General features: G+C 38.8%; 1 protein-coding gene across 2 annotated transcripts in view; it reads right to left on the minus strand.

Annotated features, from left to right (window-relative positions):
- Nucleotides 1-16,586, minus strand: part of LOC140200447 (PDZ and LIM domain protein 7-like) — a 137,466-nt gene that overhangs the window by 85,175 nt on the left and 35,705 nt on the right. The window lies entirely within an intron of this gene.

The following is a 16,586-nucleotide window of genomic DNA, read 5'->3' on the forward strand; positions in this document are numbered from 1 at the left end:
TGAAGAAGGTGGTATAAGACACTGAAGTCTATTGCTGATGAAAACCATCGGGAGGATATGTTGCAATGAGGATATTAAGACTCTGCAGTAAGATGTAGCTAAGTTGAATGATTGGGGAAAAGCTTGGCAAACGAAGTTTAATGTGGAGAAACTGCAAAATCATATACTTTTGTAGGTGGAATCAAAAGGCAAATTATCTAATTGGAGCAAGACTATGAACGATTGGAGTAGAGAGGGAAGGAAAGAAATTCAAGCATGCTGGTGCATTAAATAATAGGGGTGGCAAATGGTGTAATGGCATTTAATGCTTGAGTGGAGTTTAAAAATAGAGTTCTATTACAACTATACAGTGTGTTGGGAAGGCTATAGCTGGAGTATAACTGGAGTATGGTACACTAATAGTGAAGACAGTACAGAGAATCACCAGGCTAATATCCAGGAATGAGAGGGTTGTGTCACCTCAACTGACTAAAATAAGTTATATCTGTATTCTTTGCAGTTTGGAAGAATGAGAGAGGACCTTAGTGGAAAAACATCCAAGTGTGCATGGACAGATTCGATGTTGATATGGTTACAATATCTTGAATAAGAGTCATAGTTAATAGATAAAGGAGAGGGTAAGTGCATATGATACCGAATCCCTGGCATTCTCCATACCAGAGAATTCAAGATGGTGATGGTAATACAAGGTGATGTTTTGTGCCAGCTCTTGAAACTTCTAGATATACTTCTGAACTATAATCTGCAGCCTGTAATTTCCCTTTAAATTATATACTTCTGAATTGCCTAAACCAGGTGTTCCCAACCAGGAGTCCATGAATCCTCAGTTAATGGTAAGGGTCCGTGGCATTAAAAAAAAAAGGTGGGAACCACTGGCCTACATGAACTAGTGATTTTACAATTTCCTGCAGGAGTCAATGATCTTGACTTTCACTAATACAAGTACAGCATCTTTAAGCAGATGAAAGTCCATCAGCATGGTCGTTAGAGAGGAAGGAAGGGAGGACGCCAAGCCATATTAAAATAATAGGGTGTAAAACTTCCGCTATCCAGCTTCTTGTTAGCAATTATACAGTCACTGGAGAGCAAGAAAGGGGACCTAAGGGCAAGATTGCAGGAGAGGAGGGGAATGAAGAATTGCTTATTTCTCTATTTCATAGAGACATGGTCACTCCAGACAAGCCAAATACAACGGTCAGAGCGAAGGGCTTCTTGATCCCCGATTCGAAATGGTTGTCTGTGTTTCATGATAAATTCTTCTTGATACTCAGACCTAGCAATCTTGTTGCACTCTTGTTTTCCCCACCTGAAATATCTAATGATTAAGTGCCATCCATTCTACTTACTGAGAGAGTTCTCCTCCATGATCCTGACTGCAGTTTACATACCGCCATAGGCAGATGTTAAGCAAGCACTCGATGTATTGAGTGCTGCAACTAGAAAACAAGAAAGAGCATCCACCACGCCTTTCAAATCATTGCCAGGGACTTCAACCAAGCTTGCTTGAAGAAATCTCTGCATAATTATTATCAACATATCACCTGCAGCATTAGGGTTCCCAACATATTAAGCCACTAGTACACTACCATCAGGAATGTTTACCATTCCATACCTGAACCACATTTCAGGAAATCTGATCATCTGGCTGTCCTCCTCCTATCTGCATACAGGCAGAGGCTAAACAGCAAGTCACCAGAGGCAAGGACAAGAAAGAGATGGTTATGGAAGGCCCAGGAGTGGCTACGGTGTTGGTGGACTAGTTCAAGGACTCAGAGGACCTGACTCAATAAAGTCTGTCGTGGATGAACGTGTCCCCACAAAATCATTCAGAGTTTTCCCCAACCAGAGGCCCTGGATGAACCAAGGGATCGGCAATCTGCTAAGGGCCAGATCAATGGCATTCAGGTCTGGCAACCAAGTAAAATACAAGGAATCCAGTTACAAACTCTGAGAAAGTCATCTCATATGCAAAGTGACAATTCCAAACCAAACCTGAATCACAGAAGGACAATCAACAGTTGTGGCAGGGATCAAATACTAAAGTAAAATCAAGCAACATATGAGACAACAAGGTTTTGTTCCCAGATGAGCTCAATACCATTTATGCTCGCTGAGACAAAACATGGAGGTACCTTCACAAACTCCAAAAGCAGCAAACAACCCTGTGATTTCCGTCTCTGAGGCCAAAATGAGAGCATCCTTTAACAGGGTCAAACCACGAAAAAGTATCTAGCCCAAACAGGGTACCAGCTGAGTACTGAAAGCCTAAATTGGTCAGTAGACTGGAGTGTTCACTGACATTTTAACTTCTTGCTTCAGCAGTTTGAGGTACTCACCCATTTCAAGTAGGGTTCAGTCACACCAGTGGCTGAGACCAGCATCCAGTAGTACTTACATCCACTGTGATCAAGTGCTGTGAGATGTTGGTGATTAAACATATAAACTCCTGCTGAGGAGCTACTTGGATCCTTGATTTCCTCATTTCCAGACTCCAGTCAGTTAAGATTAGCAACAACATCTCCTCTACGATCTCTGTCAGCACAGGTACATCACAAGGCAGTGAGCTTAACTCGTGCTCTACTCGCTTTATACTTGTGATGTCACATGCCAGCGATAATAAACCTGATTATGATTCTAACGACATTTTTAAGCTTGCTGACGACACCACTGATGTTAGTCAAATCAAAGAAGGTAATGAATCATCATCAAAATCCGGCTGAGTGCCACAACAATAACCTCTCGCTCAATGTCAGTAAAATGAAAGAGCTGATTATTGACCACAGGAGGATGACACCGGAGGTCCATGAGCCGGTCCTCATCAGGGGATTGGAGGTGGAAAAATGTCAGCAACTTGAAATTCCTTGGTACTATCATTTCAGAGGATCTGTCCTGGTTCTAGGGTGCAAGTGCAATTACGAAGAAAGCACAGCAGCACCTCAACTTTCTTAGAAGTTTGCAAAGATTTGGCATGACATCCAAAACTTTGACAAACTTCTTCATTGCTCAGTGGAGAGTATACTGACTGGTTATATCAAAGCCAGCTATGGAAATATCAAAGCCCTTGAATAGAAAAGCCTACAAAAAAAAAAAAAAAATGTGGATACGTCCAGTCCACAAGGGGTAAGACCTCCCCACAATTGAGCACACCTACACAGACCACAGCTACAGGAAAGCAACATCAATCATCAAGGACGGCCATCATCCAGGATATGCTCTCTTCTCACTGCTGCCTTCAGAAAGAAGGTACAGGAGCCCAGGACCCACACCACCAGGTTCAGGAGCAGTTACTACCCCTTAACCATATGGCTCTTGAACCAAAGGAGATAACTTGACTCAACTTCACTTGCCCCATCATTAAAAGGTTCCGACAACCTCTGGAATCACTTTCAATGTCTCTTCGTCTCATGCTCTTCATATTTATTGCTCATTTATTATTTTGGGTTTTTCCTCTTTTTTGTATTAGCAGAGTTTGTCATCTTTGCATATTTGTTGCTTCTCCATCTTTGCTGTGTGTGGTTTTTCATTAATCCTATTGTACATCTTTATATTTACAGTGAATGCCCGCAAGAAAATGACTCATGGTAGTATACGATGACAGATGTACTTTAATAATAAATTTACTTAGAACTTTGAACCATAGGGTTGCACTGGCTGGATCTAGATCATTGGATGTACTGTAACTAAATTGAAGTTGGATATATTTTTATAAGATTAAGGAATTGAGGACTAGAACAGATTAGCCTATCACATTGAACAGGGCAAGGATGTAGAAATGAGAGGCTGGGTGATCTGTTCCTATTTTCTTTTGTGCTTTTTTATGTAAGGTAATTGCGAAATGAGTGATTAAGACACAATTTGCAACTATTGGTACACGTATTATGCTCCAACACCCTGATAAGTCAGCAGGAAACTGTTAATGTGCGCAATGCTATAAACAGGAAACAGACCACGGGGAAACCTTCCAGTGCTCTAAGATAGCTTCAGTTGCAGTATTTTAATCTTAACAGTCACCAGGATAAATGACTATTTTACCTTTCATGCTGTAGAATCCCATTTTTGCCTTTTGGGGGGGGGGGGGGGGGGAGTCCTTTTTTTAAAATATATAACCTCACCAGTAATAGAGACAAGATAAGACATTACCCAACAACTTGGGTACAACATAAACAAAAACTTTAGCTAAGAGAAGGTATTTTTAATGAATTACAGTTAGTTAAGTGCCTCAGACAGAGCAATAAAATAATAAGGAAAGGCAACTAATCTTTAAAAGGTGTCCAATATTACTATCAACTGCACTTTAACCTCTGAACATACACTGCTGAATGACGTCGGGCTCTGAAACTTGAGAGACGGATGACACCACAGCAGTTACCACACTTCATTGTTGGTCTTGGCTATGGTGGCCCTGTTGGGCTTCCCCTCCTTTATTCTGGGGAAACTATTTCTTCTCTTCTGTATCAGCATGCTACCACAGGATTAGAGACCCCCCCCCCCCCCCCACCCACCTTCATTTCAGTTAGTATTTTAAATACATGGATAAAGAGTGAAAGGGGAAGGCAAATAATTTCTTAATTATTTAGTTCATATAAAAATTTGGTTTACTGTTGTGATTACCATATTTGTGTTTATGCCACATCATTTCCTTGTGTCATTTTTCTCTTTAAGACTATTTAACCTTCAATAGTTTTAAACGTGGAGGGAGCCTCTGCAATTTCACCATCTGAAGCTGGTTCACTGTTAAAACTCAAGATTTGATTTGACAATTTGGTGAGCCAGTGATCATTCTTTATCTGAACAGTGAGTGTGGGTAAATTAGTCTGTGAGCTGCAAGCCAGGTCCAGTAAAACTAATAGTGCTTCACTCTGATAACAGTGCTTCTCACTGCCTGATCTACAGAATATTTTCAGTATCCTCAGCTTTTTGTTTCTTACCATAATCCAAAAGGAGGTAAAGGATTTTTTGCTTTAAATTGCTTGTGCAAAAATTAGCATAATATTGAGGTTAATCTAATCAAAAACATACAATTCTTTGCTTGTCAGAAAGGGTTTTGTTCACCTTGACTATATCTCGCAATTGTAGTGTTTATTTGGGATTCTCACAATTGTTTTTCAGTGACTTCTCCACTGCACACCCACTTACAGGCTTTACTATCTATGTGATGCTCAGTAGTGATTGCATTCAAATTAGTGCATTATAAACATTCCAGTTACTCATCACAAGCCACTAAATTTCTGCATTTATCTGGATTCCTATTGAAACCCATCACTATATTCCCTATTAGTTGCACTTTGTTTAAGATGATTACTACGTAAGGCAATCTTCTTCAGACAGTAGATTGGCTAACCAGCTAAGGTGCTTCAGGTGTCTTATGCTCACAAGGTTTTATGGAGGCATTTACTTCATAATTTTCACTCTAACTGTTGAGTCTTAAAGCTCGAAAGGTTTCCAGTAAGCTTGGTTAACAAGGGAATAATGTCTATCACAATGCAGCTCTACTTCTTTTTCCCTCTCCTATTATTTACTTATTGTTCTACTGAAAGACCATTGTGCTTTCCCCAATTCTTCAATGCCCTGTTTCCCCAGAGTAGCACCTTTCTCATCAAATTAGTCTTCACTTGATTTTTTTTTAAAAAACACAAGTTCTAATACCAATTCTCTTATCTAGCATTATAAACATTTTTATCTTTTGGCTTTCAGTTCTACAAATACAACCTGAAGTATTAAACTGTGTTAGACTATACACAGATTTTAAAATGAAGTGTTGGCAAACAGATGAGGAGGTTAAAATGTAAAATATACCTTCAAGAATAGAACCAATTTTTTTTTTGGTGGGGGGAAGATAGGCAGATTTCAACTCAGTTACTAACTGCACTTGGAGTGTTGGTAAAAGGGTTTGTTCAATAGCATAGGCTGATCTGTGACTTCCCCAATGAACACTAGCCTAAATCCTACTACCAGAAGCTCAATGCATCACAGGGTCAACTGGTTCAGACATGTTCCTTACTCTCACCTACCACAAAAATATTTTGGTAATATGCCAAAACATTTTGCACTACTTAACAGCCAGGACAATAACTGCTATGTTTATCATCAGAACGTGATTTAGGAAAAGGTCTGTTCAGAGGCTTTTGCCAATGGCAACTACTCTAAAATTAAAAATAAAACAAAAATCATAGATGGTTTAGAAAGCGACATTATACACAAATGGAAAACAACTTAATTTCCAAACCAATTATCTTTACATTAACGTTTTATGCCACAATATTATCAGAACGCACTTGCATTCCATCATCACAAAACAGAAGACATGTCATCTTCAAATATTCATGCAGAGACCTGCACAATCAGGACAGAAGTGAATTATGTGTATCACTACAGTATGGTTAAATCAGTGAAAGAATTTCCCACTGCCAAACCTCTCTGCTTGAACAAATTTCCAGCCACAATAATGCATTGGAATCAGGTTTATTATCACTGTCTTACATACCATAAAATTTGTTGTTTTGCAGCAACAGTACAGTGCCAAAGAACTGACATCATTAGAAGTTACAAAATAAATAAATAGTGCAAAAAAAGAATAATGAAGCTCATGGACTATTCAGAAATATGATGACAGAGGGAAAGAAGCTGTTCCTTAATAGATGAGTGTGGGTCTTCAGTCTCCTCTAACTCGTTCCTGATGGTAGTAATGAGAAGAGGGTATTACACAGATGGTGAAAGTCCATAATGATGAACACTGCTTTCTTGAGGCATCACCTCTTGATGCTACTTTGGTGGTGAGGAGGGTAGTGCCTGTGACGGAGCTGGCTGAACCTACAACCCACTACAGCCTCTCCTGATCCTGTGCTTTGGAAACTGCATTCAAGGCTGTAGTTCATCTCATCAGAATGCTCGCCACTATAGATCTATAGATACTTGCAAGAGTCTTTGGTAGTGTACCAAATCTTCTCAATGAAATAAAGCCACGGTTCTGCCCTCTTGCATCAAATGACTTCAAATATTCATGCAGAGACCTGCACAATTAGGACAGAAGTGAATGGTGTGTATCACTACAGTATGGTTAAATCAGTGAAAGAATTTCCCACTGCCCAAGCCTCTCTGCTTGAACAAATTTCCAGCTACAATAATGCATCAGAATCAGGTTTATTATCACTGTCTTACATGCCATAAAATTCTTTCTGCAGCTGTGATACTATCCTTCATTAGCAAAGCCACTCTCCGCCACCTCTTTTACCTCCCTCCCTGTCTATTTTGAAGTACCTAAGCCCTGGCACATCCAGCAGACACTTTGCTTTTCAATTCACAAATGCAAATATCATTCAATTACATTCATCCAGATTGCAATAAGATTTTCAGTAATAATACAATTTTAGATATTCCTTTAAAGTATCCAATATAGCATTCTACAGTATTTTAATGCACTTTCTAAAGAGAGGCATAGTAATGCAACCACAATGTAACAAGAAAAATAGGTATTTGTCCTCCCAGGTATACACTCCTTCAAGAACCTTCACCATCTAACACATTTACATTCCCATTCAGCAGACCACTTCTCCGGCATGTAAGGAGTAGCAATAAAGAGACAAACCCTGCCCTTGTTTCTGGGAGAGTTTTTAAATAAAGAGTGATCATTTTTTGGTCCAACATTGTCTTCTATTCCTTCACTTTACTGGAATCTAGCTAATCAAATGTCATCATTTGCGGAATTGCCAAAGACTCTGCACCAGATCACAGTAATCAAAGTAACATCTTGTAAGAGAACCTGCTTTTACAATATTCACAGCAATTAATTTGCATTTATTCTTAAAAACACACCTCAACCAGGCTGATCCAAATTGAATCTTAATCACCACACATAAAATGATTCTAGCCTGTTCACTCTCAAAGTCTAGAGCCGGTAAAGATAACTCTGACACATAGGCAAGTGGTTATATGCTCAACTGATGAGAAATGTATTTTAACAATGGAGAAAGATAGCTCATTTGAGAGATCAAGGAGGTGATAGGAGCTACAGGAAGGTAATTACACCAAAGTTGCAAGAGGCTAGTAGTTGGCTGACTGTCAGGGGAAGGAAAGGGAATAGACAGATTGTGCAGAACACTTCACTGGCTGGTCCCCTCAATAGCAAGTGTACCACTTCAGATCCTGTTCCGGTTCTGACCCATCAGAGATAGCAGCAGTGACCAGGTCTCTGGCACCGTGGCTCAGAAGGGAAGTGGGAGAAGAGGAGGAATTCAGTGGTGATAAAGGATTCAACAGTTGGGTAAACGGACAGGAGATTTTGTGGCTGTGAAAGAGAATCCCGAATCGAATGCCGCTCCAGGTATCAGGGTCGGAGGCATCGTAGATTGGGTCCACAGCGTTACCAAAAGGGAGGGCGAGCAGTCAGAAGTCATGGTGTTTATTGGTACGAACAACAAAGGTAAGAAAAGGGATGAAGCCTTGAAGAGCTAATTTAGGGAGCCAGGTAGAAGCTGAATTTCTGGGCAGGAGTGGCTGCTGGTTGTGCCAGGGTTTAGGTGCTTCAAGATGGACAGGGAGGGAGGTAAAAGAGGTGATAGAGAGTGGCATTGCTAATGAAAGATAGTAACACAGCTGCAGAAAGAAAGGACATCGCTGAGAGCTTTTCTACTGAGTCAGAGTGGGTAGGAATCAGAAACAGGGAGGGAGCAATCATTCTATCAGCAGTATTGTATAGACCCCACTCCCTAAATAGCAAGGAGCAGATCAAGAAACAGATTTTCAAAAAGTACAATAATATGGTGGTTGCCAAAGGAGATGTCAACTTCCCCAACATTATTTGGCACCTCCTTAGCAGAATTTGTGGGGTATCCAAGAAGGAATTAAAATGTGGGCAAGCTGTCTGGAGAAGCCATAATGGATCTGGCATAAGGAAATGAAGCTGATCAAGTAATAGGTTACAGTCGGTGATGGGGGGTGGGGGGGGGGCGCAACCATTCTAAGGGATTCTTAGAGAGAGGATTTATGAGCATTTGGAGAAGTGGTATCATCAACATGGTTTTGTGAAGGGCAGATCAAGCCTCACAAGCCTGAATGAATTCTTTGAGGAGAAGTGAGATATTGATGGAGGCAGAGCAGTGGATGTGGTACATATGGATTTTAGTGAGGCATTTGATAAGATTCCCCATGGCAGGCTGATTTAGAAAGTCAGGAGGCATGGAGTCAGAATTGGCTGGCCCACAGAAGGCAGGAGGTGGTAGCAGATGGAGTGTATTCTGTCCGAAGGTCCATGACCAGTGGTGTTCCACAGAGATCGGTTCTGGGATCGCTCCTCTTTGTGATTTTTATGAATAAGTCAGACAAGGAAGTGGAAAGGTGGGTTTCTATTTTGTAGGTGTCATAAAGATTGGTGGTGTTGTGGGTAGTGTAGCAGGTCGTCATAGGTAACAACGGGACATTGATAAGATGAGAGCTGGGCTGAGAAGTGGCGGGTGGAGTTCAATCTAGAAAAGTGTGAAGTAATACACTAAATGGTCAAACTTGAAGGTAGAGTACAAGGCAGGTTTCTTAGCAGTGTGAAGGAACAGTGGGATCTTGGGGACCAAACCCATAGATCCCACAAACTTATAGGACGGTTAAGGCACCGTATGGTGTGTTAACCTTCATTAGCCGAGAACTGAGCTCAAGAGACACAAAGAACTGTTGCATCTCTTTAAAACTCTGGTGAGACTACACATAGAGTATTGTATTCATTACAGGAAGCTTTAGAGAGGGCGCAGAGGAGAATTAGCAGGATGCTGTTTGGATTAGAGAGCATGTCTTATGAGGAAAGGTTAAGCAAGCTGGGACATTCTTCAAGATAAGAGCAACTTGCTAGAGGTGTACAAGATGAAGCATATATAAGACTGGCAGCCAGAGACTTTTTTGTCAGGGCAGAAATGACTAACATGAGGGGGGATTATTTTTAAGGTGACTGGTGAAATATATTGGGGGACGTGTCAGAGTAAGTTTTTATTTTGACTCACAGAGAGTGGCAAGTTCATGGACAGTGCTGTCAATTGTGACGACAGAGACATATACACTTAAGAGATTCTTAGATGGATGTAAGAAAAGTGGAGGGCTAATTAGATTGACCTTAGAGTAAGTTAAGATGTTGGGACAGTATTGTGGGCTGAAAGGCCTGTACTGTGTTGTACCCTTCTACGTTCTATTTTATGAATGCCACAAAATATCATATTTCTGGTGCAAAATGTTTTAAGCAATCAATGACATTACTGGTGCAAAATCCTTTGGGCAATCAAATTCCTTAATTAACAAATGCAGCCATCAATCACCATTTTCTGCCTATTAATAGAAACGATAATTGAACTGCACATCTGAATTGGTAGAGTATTTACTTTAAACAAAATGGCAATTTCTTTTTATATTAAACAACTATTTCTTTAGGATATCTAAGTGTGAAAACTCTACAGCCTGTAATGAAATAGTGAAAAGGCGAATTAAGTAAAAACTTAATTAAAACATTTAAGGCTTCTTGCAGAACAACAACTCTGGCTGAGAGACAACTGATATTGTTCCTTAACGACTTCTTTGCTGAAATACAAACTATATTCCACACTTAAATGGAACTCAGCTAAATAGGGATTCATAAACAGCAAGACACATTTCAGCATTCTAATGAGAAAACCAAATCCACGTTGCCAGCTTTGCTAATAAAAGAAAAAGGATTTTGAGTGGATGTGACACAAATGTTAAGAAATGTTTATAATTATAAAAACTGATTTGAACATTCATTTGTTTTTATTTAGCGACACAAAAGATCATGTTTAAGTTCAAGAAATGTTTTCGTTATTCTTTTGGCAGCCATTCAACATTACATAGTGGTTCCAAGAAAATGGACTAACCCTTCCTGGAAAGTATTGTGTCAGCTATCAAATCACCGGTCTTGCAATGTAAATAATGTTATCAAAATGTGAGCCAAGCATGAATCTAATTTCAACTAAATAATAAGAATTAACCCCCAAAATTGACAGAATGTCTTTATTTAGAAAACCTCCAAGACTGAAGTTGTTCAGTCCCCTGAATTGTTAATGTTGCTTTATCTGGGGTCTATGGAAGTCATACTTTTCCAGAATTTTGAGTTTGATCATATAAACTTCAAAAGCATCACAATACTGTAACCATGAATGTTTTATTGAAAGTGTGGTTTCCCTATTCTACATTGTATAGATAATCCAGAACAGGTGGACATGGGGGGGGGGGGGGGGGCAGTCAGAATATAAAGAAAATGTGCAAGGAGTAAGACTTCTGCATCAAATTTTAAACTCTTCTCTCCTCACCAAAGGATTGCAAAAGAAAACAACTTGGACCTGCAGCAAAGTAAAATTTAAAAAAAACTAGATTATATGTCAATTAATTCCTTGCAAGTTCATTTAGCAACTCTAGTGAGTACGGAATACAGGGATGGGAAAAAAATCTATACAGTTGGGATGAGACTCCTGGGAGACCAACTTGTAGTTGTTTATTTTTAATGTTTATACAAAATTCAAAACAAAACTAACAGATGTAAAGGGATTTCTGGAAGGACAAGCCATGAAAGTGAATTTTGATTAAAACTGAAAGGCAAACTCTACCTTTAATTTCCCTACGGTTGACTTAGAAAAAATTAAAATACAATGAAAAACTGCTACAAAGCATAATTTCCCATTAACTAAGATTTATTTAGGAAACTGCCAATACTAAAGATGACATTATTGATAACAGAGTTGTCCTGCAAGTCTCCTTTATCTCTTTCCCTTCTCATCTTAAATCTATTACCTCAAGTTTTAACCTTCCCTACCCTCTATATTTTATTAGATTTTATAAAGCTCTATAGGGTCACCCCTCAGCCTTCTGCAATCCAGGGATAAAAGTCTCCGGCCTATCCAGTCTCTCCTTTAAACTCAGGCCCTTGAGCCCCAGTAACATTATTTCCTCAGATGATTCATAGAAATCTAGAATATTTTAATTAGAAATATGAGTAGTTCTAATTTATCTATATGAAATTTAAAGTTTTCATTCGTACTTCTTGAAATTCACTTCAATATGATGTACTATTGTGCAATAAATAATTAATTACAGCAAGTTGAATTAATGTGCCAGGAAGTAAAGAAAACAATATAAATAATTATCTGGATAAATTTAAATTAATTGATTTATTTCAACATTGAAAGCTACTAGTCAGATAACTCAGTAATACTGAGATAGTTTGGCTACCAGGAAGCAGTAAAAGTCTTCAGCCTGCATCAATTGTTCCATTGCTGGAATAAATATTGGAGGAGGGCACTGACAGAACAGAAGAACAAAATAAAAGCCAACATACAAATACAAATAAGGCTTAATTTGAATTGCCTATTAATTTATAATAGGTACCAATGTGAACTTTTCACTGATCAAAACTTCAGATGATCACAACACTATAGTGAGGAATTCTAGCATCAATATTTCAATATCCGAATATTGACCAAAGTTTTAGTAACAACAAATCTGAAGCAACATTATTATGGCTTCTTTCTTATCCTTCAATGGTTTTTCGACAGTAAAGCTTCTACCACCTGCAGCTGTCAACACAACATAGGACATACGTTAACTGCCTTTCAGTACTTCAAGTCTGGATTTCACTGTCAGTTCAAGTTTTCTAAAAGATGAAATAATACTTTGTGCATAAACTCCTTATGGTTTGGAAAACTAAAATGACCTCACTATAGAAATATGCTACAACATCCCCACATGGGTATGTAGAGCATACCATTTTAACATTATTAAAGCATTACATTTTCAGTTGGAGTTACGTAAAACATGTCTGCTACAGTATTCTGAACATCAGTTACTACTCCCATGACCAAAGAAAAATGCTAGGTTAATATCTTCCAGCTGAAAATAAGTTCTATTATGTTGATGTCAAGTACCTTATAAATGCCTAATTCTCTATCCATGTCCGACAAAACAGATGCTTCCTGTATTCAAACATATCACTTTTGTAGTTAGCCAAACACTGGTGAACTGTGATTTTGTACTCTATTGAAAATTGCTATGAAACTTTACAGGGAATTAAAATGCCTCATAAATGTTAAAGCTTGAAGGGAAAAAAAAATCCAACTTAGGTAACCAAAACCATTGTTAAAGCACCTTGACAAATACTCTACACTGCAATAAAAGAATAAGTTCTCATGATCCCATCCCTGGAGTTTGCCATGCTACAGTTTGCAGTTCTAAATTACTGGCTTCAAACCCTATGCAGTACATCAACATCGTACCTGATACTCACTTTAAAACTAGAGAGTTTTGAGTATCTGTAATCAGATGTTGCATTGATTCTTACATCAGCAAAGAAAACTTCAAGAACGCATTTAAATTTCTGATAGAAGAATAACGGAAAATAGAATGTGAGGTTCAATAGGTGCATTTAATGTCAGAGAAATGCATACAACATACATCCTGAAATTCTTTTTCTTCGCAGACAGAGGCGAAAACAGAGGTGTGCCCCAAAGAATGAATGACAGTGAAGCCCGTCCAACTCCCACGCACAAGCAACAGCAAAGCAACAACCCCCCCACCAGCAAAAAGCATCAGTACCCTCCACCGAGCACTCAAGCATGCAACAAAGCATCAATAAAGACATAGACTTGCAGTACCCCAAAAACTCACCCATACACAATTTCTCAAGTTGAACACATTAAGGACTAATAACTTTCACATCACCAAATAAGCAACCATGGCTTCTGGACCTCATTTCGATCCATACAGCTCTACTTCCTGCTCTTCTTAACTTGGGCAGAGAAACTTTACTAGGGATCTGTCCAACTAGCCAAAAATTCTCTTGGCATTAAATTTGGATCCTCACAGCAATAAAGCAATACTGATTCATTTTTGCAAGCAGTAAAGAGCATATTTGAAACAGAAATTTAGCTGATTCTATGGGTCACCAGCTAAACTCTCTTGAGCAAACAGGAAAGTCTGAACTTTCTTGCCCACCGCAGACTTTTGTCTTTTGCAGTGCATTTAAATAAGTTTTCTTTACTGTGGAATATCACACAGGAAAGCTCTGAAGCTAAAGATACGCTCTCAACAGACAGTTGGGCCTGCTAGCTATTATGGCAAAATTTGGCCCATTGTCAAACCATCATCATTCATTTTAATTGAGTCTTGAAACTCCTGCTTGATTAAAAAGACTTAATAGGTTGCCACAAATCAGAAGACTAAGCTCAGATCCTTCCACAGAACTAACATACAATCTAAACTTAAACCTCAGTACAATATTCTAGAGTACTGCCTTATCAACTAATCTAACCTTTATGCATGATGCTAATTGATAGATGCAAAATGTATTGTAGATAATAAAGTAAGATAACTTCTCATAATATTTTAAAATCAAGACCTTTTTTTGGCAATAGGGATAGTGAATAATCTGTGGTAAATTCATGCTATCATGTGAAGTAATAACTGGATGATTAGGCCAAGTTAGTTGGTAGCCAAGAGCCGTGCACAAAAATTAAACAAAGCTGAACTTCTATTGGGCTTCCATGCCAGGAGTTACCCAACAGTAACTTTGATGACATCATACTGCCAGAATTAAATTCTGACAGAAATATAATGTATTCCATACATGAATATTGCCTGCAAAATAAATTCCAATATTATCACTGGTATCCATTTTGATTTTAAGCTGAATTATCAGTCACTGTGGTGAAAAGCTTAGGCCTAGAAAATACATCTAATCTTTTACAAACTACTCCTGGCACATGACCCATTAGAGGACAAAAAAAAATTAAAAAGATATTAACCCACAAAGCATCTCAAAATGGTAACACCCCAGGAAGGTGGTAAGTTCACTGCGCATATGGTAACTCTCTGATAGAGCTATTCAATTAATCTCCATTCCTTTACTCTTTCCCCACAGCTCATCTTTTCCCCTCAAATATTTATCTCATTTCCTTTGAAATTTACCACTAAATTCACCCTTGCCTCTTTCAGATCGCATATTTCACCAACAATATCTCATAAGAAAACATTTTCAGATACTGCTTTTGATTCATTTGCAAAATTAAATCTAATTTGTCTGGCTACCAGTCCTTCTCCACTAAAAAGATCTTTAACATCATTTATCTGGTAAACATGTTTATGATATTGAGAACCTCTGCTGGAACTTTTTTTAATTTCCTTCACCAAGGAGAATAATGCCAGCTTGCTAGTCTCTCCACATAACAGTATGGTAGTAAGTGCATCTATACATTCTCTTTGAAGGCTTACATATTTCAATGTGGTGCAAGAACCTCTCGTGCTCCAGCAGAGGCCTAATTGATACCCCACTTCTTCAACATTATCTGCCCCTCCAGCTATCTTCCTATCGTCCACAAAATCGGCCACAAAGCCATCAATTCCTTCATCCAAGCAACACACACTCAGCAGGCCAGACAGCATCTATGGAAAATAGTACAGTCGACATTTCATCAGGGTGAAGGTTCTCGGCCCAAATCATCTTTCCCAAAGATGCTGTCTGGCCTACTGGATTTCTGGCATCTGTAGATTTTCTCTCATTTGTGAATTCTTTCATCCAAATCACTGATATCCAAGGTTAAAAGAAGCATTCCTAAAACTGACCATGTGGAAAACCACTAGTCAGCAGCAGCCAACCAGAAAAAAGCCCCCTTTATTCCCACTCTTTGCTTCCTCCCAGTCAGCCAATCTTCTATCAATGCTGGTACCTTTCTTGTTATAGCATTGGCTCTTTATCATTAAGCAACCTCATGTGTGGCACCTTGTTAAGAGCCTTCTGAAAATCCAAGTAAACAACATCCATTGACTCTCCTTTGTGTATCCTGCCTGTACTTTCCTCAAAAAAAATCGAACCGATAAGCCAGGCAAGAATTCCCCTAAAGGAAATCATGGTTTCTTTAGCCTATTTAATTATGTGCCTCCCAGTACCCTGAAACCTCATCCTGAGTAATGGACTCCAACATCTTCCCAACTACTGGTCAGGCTAATTGGCCTATAATTTCCTTTCTTCTACCTCCATCCCTTTTGAAAGAGTGGAATAACATTTGCAATTTTCTAATCCTCCAGAACCATTTCAGAATCCAGTGATTCTTGAAAGATCAAAACTTAATGCCTCCACAATCTCTTCAGTTACCTCATTCAGAAACCTAGGGCGTAGTCCACCTGGTCTAGGTGACTTACCAATCTTCAGACCTTTCAGCTTCTCAAGCACATTCTCCTTAGTAATAGCAACTATACTCACTTCTGACAGTCACAGATTTCTGGCATACTGCTAGTGTCTTCCATAGTGAAGACCAAAGCAAAATATGATTTAAGTTCATCCTCCATTTCTTTGTCCGCAATTACAACCTCTCCAGTGTAATCTTCCAGCAGTCCGATATCTACTTCACCTCTCTTTTTCTGTTTACATACCTGAAAATCTTTTAGTATCCTCTTTTGTGTTACTGGCTAGCTTACCTTCATATTTCATCTTTTTCCTCCTTATGCCTTTTTTAGTTTGTTTTTTGTTGGTTTTTAAAAGGTTTTCCAATCCTCTAACTTCCCACTAATCCTTGCTATGTTATATGCCCTCTCTTTTGCTTTTACTTATTATA

Source organism: Mobula birostris, chromosome 7 (genome assembly GCF_030028105.1).
Source record: "Mobula birostris isolate sMobBir1 chromosome 7, sMobBir1.hap1, whole genome shotgun sequence".
Classification (NCBI taxonomy): Eukaryota; Metazoa; Chordata; class Chondrichthyes; order Myliobatiformes; family Myliobatidae; genus Mobula; species Mobula birostris.